The sequence below is a fragment of the Rana temporaria genome, chromosome 2 (genome assembly GCF_905171775.1).
Source record: "Rana temporaria chromosome 2, aRanTem1.1, whole genome shotgun sequence".
Lineage (NCBI taxonomy): Eukaryota > Metazoa > Chordata > Amphibia > Anura > Ranidae > Rana > Rana temporaria.
Window position 1 is genome coordinate 206080455 of NC_053490.1, and position 6000 is coordinate 206086454.

Consider the following 6000-nt stretch of genomic DNA (forward strand, 5'->3'; position numbering starts at 1 on the left):
CATTATTTTCTGTAATGTACTGATAAACATTAGACTTTCATATATTTTAGATTCATTACACACAACTGAAGTAGTTCAAGCCTTTTTATTGTTTTAATATTGATGATTTTGGCATACAGCTCATGAAAACCCCAAATTCCTATCTCAAAAAATTAGCATATCATGAAAAGGTTCTCTAAACGAGCTCTTAACCTAATCATCTGAATCAACTAATTAACTCTAAACACCTGCAAAAGATTCCTGAGGCTTCTAAAAACTCCCAGCCTGGTTCATTACTCCAAACCGCAATCATGGGTAAGACTGCCGACCTGACTGCTGTCCAGAAGGCCATCATTGACACCCTCAAGCAAGAGGGTAAGACACAGAAAGAAATTTCTGAACGAATAGGCTGTTCCCAGAGTGCTGTATCAAGGCACCTCAGTGGGAAGTCTGTGGGAAGGAAAACGTGTGGCAGAAAATGCTGCACAACGAGAAGAGGTGACCGGACCCTGAGGAAGATTGTGGAGAAGGACCGATTCCAGACCTTGGGGGACCTGCGGAAGCAGTGGACTGAGTCTGGAGTAGAAACATCCAGAGCCACCGTGTACAGGCGTGTGCAGGAAATGGGCTACAGGTGCCGCATTCCCCCAGGTCAAGCCACTTTTGAACCAGAAACAGCGGCAGAAGCGCCTGACCTGGGCTACAGAGAAGCAACACTGGACTGTTGCTCAGTGGTCCAAAGTACTTTTTTCGGATGAAAGCAAATTTTGCATGTCATTCGGTAATCAAGGTGCCAGAGTCTGGAGGAAGACTGGGGAGAGGGAAATGACAAAATGCCTGAAGTCCAGTGTCAAGTGCCCACAGTCAGTGATGGTCTGGGGTGCCATGTCAGCTGCTGGTGTTGGTCCACTGTGTTTTATCAAGGGCAGGGTGAATGCAGCTAGCTATCAGGAGATTTTGGAGCACTTCATGCTTCCATCTGCTGAAAAGCTTTATGGAGATGAAGATTTAATTTTTCAGCACGACCTGGCACCTGCTCACAGTGCCAAAACCACTGGTAAATGGTTTACTGACCATGGTATTACTGTGCTCAATTGGCCTGCCAACTCTCCTGACCTGAACCCCATAGAGAATCTGTGGGATATTGGGAAGAGAAAGTTGAGAGACGCAAGACCCAACACTCTGGATGAGCTTAAGGCCGCTACCAAAGCATCCTGGGCCTCCATAACACCTCAGCAGTGCCACAGGCTGATTGCCTCCATGCCACGCCGCATTGAAGCAGTCATTTCTGCAAAAGGATTCCCGACCAAGTATTGAGTGCATAACTGAACAGAATTATTTGAAGGTTGACTTTTTTTTATTAAAAACACTTTTCTTTTACTGGTCGGATGAAATATGCTAATTTTTTGAGATAGGAATTTTTGGTTTTCATGAGCTGTATGCCAAAATCATCAATATTAAAACAATAAAAAGGCTTGAACTACTTCAGTTGTGTGTAATGAATCTAAAATATATGAAAGTCTAATGTTTATCAGTACATTACAGAAAATAATGAACTTTATCACAATATGCTAATTTTTTGAGAACCACCTGTATGTTTGTGCATGTAAACACATACAAATCCTGGTGGATGGTGGCTAAAAGTCCACTAAAACATGCAAATCCTGGTGGATTAAGGCTAAACTCGTACAGTGCCATTAATGGAGGGACACTGCCTCCAGGTTCGGCAGGTGTCCTGACTGGGTTCACACTGGCAATTGTTTGTGACCATCAAATCACATCAGTCTGACAAGTAAATAAGTGGCACGTTTCCCTGCTGGGGATAACTCATGGTTCCTGGAGCAGCAACAGGTAGGTGCAAACACTCGGTCCGTGCACCCCCCTATATATGGGATTGACCTTCCAGCAACGTTGTTTCCAAGAGTTAAAAGGTGTGAAATTGGGAGCCTCGGGTCAATGTGGTAGGCTCGATGGGAGCCTCGGGTCAGTGTGGTAGCCTTGGTGTCTGGATCACAGGTTGTTGCATATGCATGTGCTTCCAAGTAAAGTGGTGGCGCTGAGCCGCGAGATGTCATCAGCCGCAAAGGATGGTCATGTCCTCAGGGACAATCAGACCCATGTGTTTTGCCGTTTACCAGTGAGACCCCCCGATGCTCTGGTTTTATCTCAACTACTGAATTTAGATCAGAAGACAAACTTGGCCACTGAATCATTTTCACCTTGTTCTTCTTCAGAAATCCAACAGTGGCCATAAATGTGTGTTTTGGATCATTGTCATGTTGGAAAAGTGTATGACGACCAAGGGCACAGAGAGAAGGTAGCATCTTCTCTTTGAATCTAGAGCTATACATCTTTAAATCCAAAAACTTCAATGAAATGCAGCTCCCTGACACCAGCAGCACTCATGCATCCCCACAGAAGGACACCGCCACCACCACTATAGGCACCATGCTTTTTTCTTTGTACTCCTCACCTTTTCAACGCTTTACAGTTTTGAAGCCATCAGTTCCAAAAACATTTATCTTTGTCTCATAACTCCAGAGTACAGAGTCCCAGTAGTATTCTTCTTTTAAGCATGGGCTTGGCAAATTCTAGGCAGGCTTTTTTGTGCATGGGATTCAGGAGAGACTTCCTTCATTGAGGACACCCATGCATGCCATTCCTCTGCAGTGTACGTTGTATTGTGTCATGGAAAACAATCACCCCAGTGTGGCTTTCTACTTCTTTAGCTAACTGCAGTGAACCTACATTGTGATTTTCTTCAACCCTTCTCATCAGAAGAGGCTCCTGTTGAGGTGTTAATTTCCATGGACAGCCTGGACTTCTTTGTGAGATGGTTGCAGTTCCATCGTTGTTACATTTTTGTATCACTTTTGTTACCGTTTTCTGACTGATAAGTAAAGCTTTGCTGATCTTCCCGTAGCCTTCACATTTTTGTGTAAAGAAATTCTTTTTTTATGACCTTGTGACATTTCTCTTCCATGTGGTGCCATTGCTGACAGCATGAAATGAGAAGGGGTTTTCTTTGTTAAGTACAGGGATTTTTTTCAGGGGGAACTTGGGGGAACTCAGTTCCACCACCTCTGGCTCAGACCGCTCACCACAATCACTTGTAAACACATAAGTCTGGTTTCTGTGTTTACAAGTGACAAGCTCTGCACTCTGTGTGTAACCACCTGAACTCTGCATTCTGATGTAATGCATTCCTGGTATTTAATGCTCCTTTAAGACCCTTCTACTGTTTGTGAAATCTGAACGGGGTCGTGGTTGAGTTCCTGCACCTATTTTCTGAGAAAAAAAGCTCTGGTTAAGTAACACCCTTTTACAATCAACTGTCTACTGAACATCTGTTTAATGAAAAATTAGACTCACCTGTAGTTGAATTCTTGTTAAATTTAGCTTTGCTCCAAAGACTTTCTTTGGGGTGTATTCATTTTTACAACATGATCTTGAATTAATTTGTTAGGAAAAAAACTTTTTTGTGTGTGCAAATTAACAAATATTTGTTGCAATCACTAGCCTGCATTTGTGGGAGTATTTTGTAATAAGTATAGTGTCCTATAGAAAATGTTGATTCTGAAAGGTAAAGTAAAGTTTTCCTGACAAATCTGTTGGGGTGTACTCGTTTATGCTGAGCACTGCATATAAATCTGGTAGAATACTAATTGCCTAGCTTTCTCTGGCTTCAATACTTTCTTAGAAACTGTTGTGGAAAATTCATGAGGATTAAGGCCCCTACACACGATACGAAAATCGGATGGAAAAATTTGTATGTCGAGCTGTCTGCCGATTTTCGGATCGTTAGTCCGGTGCTTTCGACAGCCGATTACGCTTTTTTCGTCAGGCAAAAACTGGATGTGCAGACTATAAATTTTTTGTCGGATGTGAACTTAAAGTTCGATTTTCGTTTCATTAGTAGGGTTTTCGTATGAAAAAAATCATAAGAGCAAGACTACCCATGCGAAAGAATACATACAACAAATTGTGCCACTTCTGAAGTTGTATTCTGTCGTACGAAAACTTCTTCACTTTCTACATGAGACTAGCATGCCATAGAAAAAAATCGATGTTCGGTCGTCCGAAAATCTAAGCATGTGTACGATGCTTTAGAAAGTCAAAGCTTTTGATCTGAATACTAGCTCCTGGTCAGCGCCTCAAAAATACTGAAGCCAATGACTGGTATGGCAGAAAGACAACTAGCATTTCCAGGAGAAGTCAGATTCCATATTCTATCAGCTTGTTTCCTTTGGGATCTTATATGCATCTGAAGTTCTGACTTCCCATTGTACTTGTCAGTATCTCAGAATGTGTTGAAGCCATTGGATCAGTATAGCAGCCAGGTAACTAGGAATTTCAGAGAAAGCAATGCTCATGGTTATGGCATGATAGTCCCATTCAAAAAGCCTGTTCAGCTGTTAAAACAAAAGGCAATTAGGAGGCTGCACTATTGCCTTCTGAATTCCTGTCAGATACGCCTGCACTACTGTGTGAAAAGCGATCCACCTTGTGAACAAGCACTAAAGGCTTCTTGGTATAAAGAGAGCATCAATCAATAAAGTCTACAGCAAAATAAAGAATTCCTAACATGGCCAGATCTAGGAAGTTGCTTGGGAAAGCTGTGCCTCCCAAGGAACAGTAACAATTGTTTTAGGAAATTGAGAGGCCAGATGACAGCACACAGCCAGTCAAATCATTGATCCTAGGCAGGGATTTAGAATAGGATGGAAGTCCTGCTCTGGTGTTAAAGGGGGATTTTGATGTGTTGGGGATTCTGATGTGAAGATGACTGTCTGTGATGTGATAAAGGGACTCTCATGTGCCTCATGTGTCACCAAGGAGAGGGTGATATCATCATCTGCTACAGATGTCAGTGTTCTTCAGCCCAATAAATACAAATTGGCCTTGGGATCCTCATGATTTTGCATACTTTTAAAGCAAGCTTTGACTGAAAAAAGGTTAAGAAGCACAGGCTTAACACATGCATTTTGTCGCAGCCATGTAGAGACACCGAGAACTAGCGTTCCCTGGTGTTACTTCTGTGACGTGACTCATGGTACTGATGCGTGCAGAGTGAACAGGGAATAATGGTTCCCTGTATCTCTGTCACACTGTGTCACACTATGTGACATACTGTCAGTGACTCACACACAGCCAGTGCCAGTGAGGATTGCTGGGGAGACAGAAAAATAGAGAGGAGATAGCTTGAGAGGATAAGATGAGCATATGTTGACAGTATGCCCCTCTGACTTTTTTTTTTTTTTTACTACACCCCCAGATCAAAAAGACTAGATTGGCCCTGATTCATAATAATTTAGTCAGTGACAGCAGCTAGAGCCTACATTTGACAACCCAACGGTACAGAGGAGAACTGCAGGACTTTTAAGAGAGGCATGTACATACAGTGAAAAGTGACTAAGAATTGTATTAATAAGAATAATAAGTGGGAAATCAATCAAATATTTTTTTTTAAAACAGTCCCACCTCTAAAGCAGAACTATAACAAATCCTAAAGTAAAAAAAAAAAAAAACTGAGTAGAAACATACACTGTAATATAGGAATGAAGACAATACCGTTAAGCTTACAATGCTGTCTTTATCAACATCTATTTATTTTTTGCAAGGGAGCTGGTACTACTGACATTATACATAGAGGCCCTTCACTATGAGCTAGGGATTTTCTGAAAATATTTGCACTTATTTGCATTTAACTGAGATATCTTTGTAACACATTGTAACACCCATTATCAGCATCTGCAGTGATCATACTAATTTTGCCTCAGGATACCATTGATTTTATCAGCCCATTACACACTTTGTTCAGTAGTAACTAGCCTTGAACGAAGGGGGATCATTTGAACCCCCAACTATGTTGAATTTTTCTGATATAAGTGCAGCCCTAGACACTTCCAGTGGGCCACACAATAGGGCCCCTCAATGCCCTAAATTTTTAGTCCTGTTGTATTTTTTTTGTACATTAAAGAAGATGTAAAACAATAACCCCCATCACTGGTGGCAGTGAGT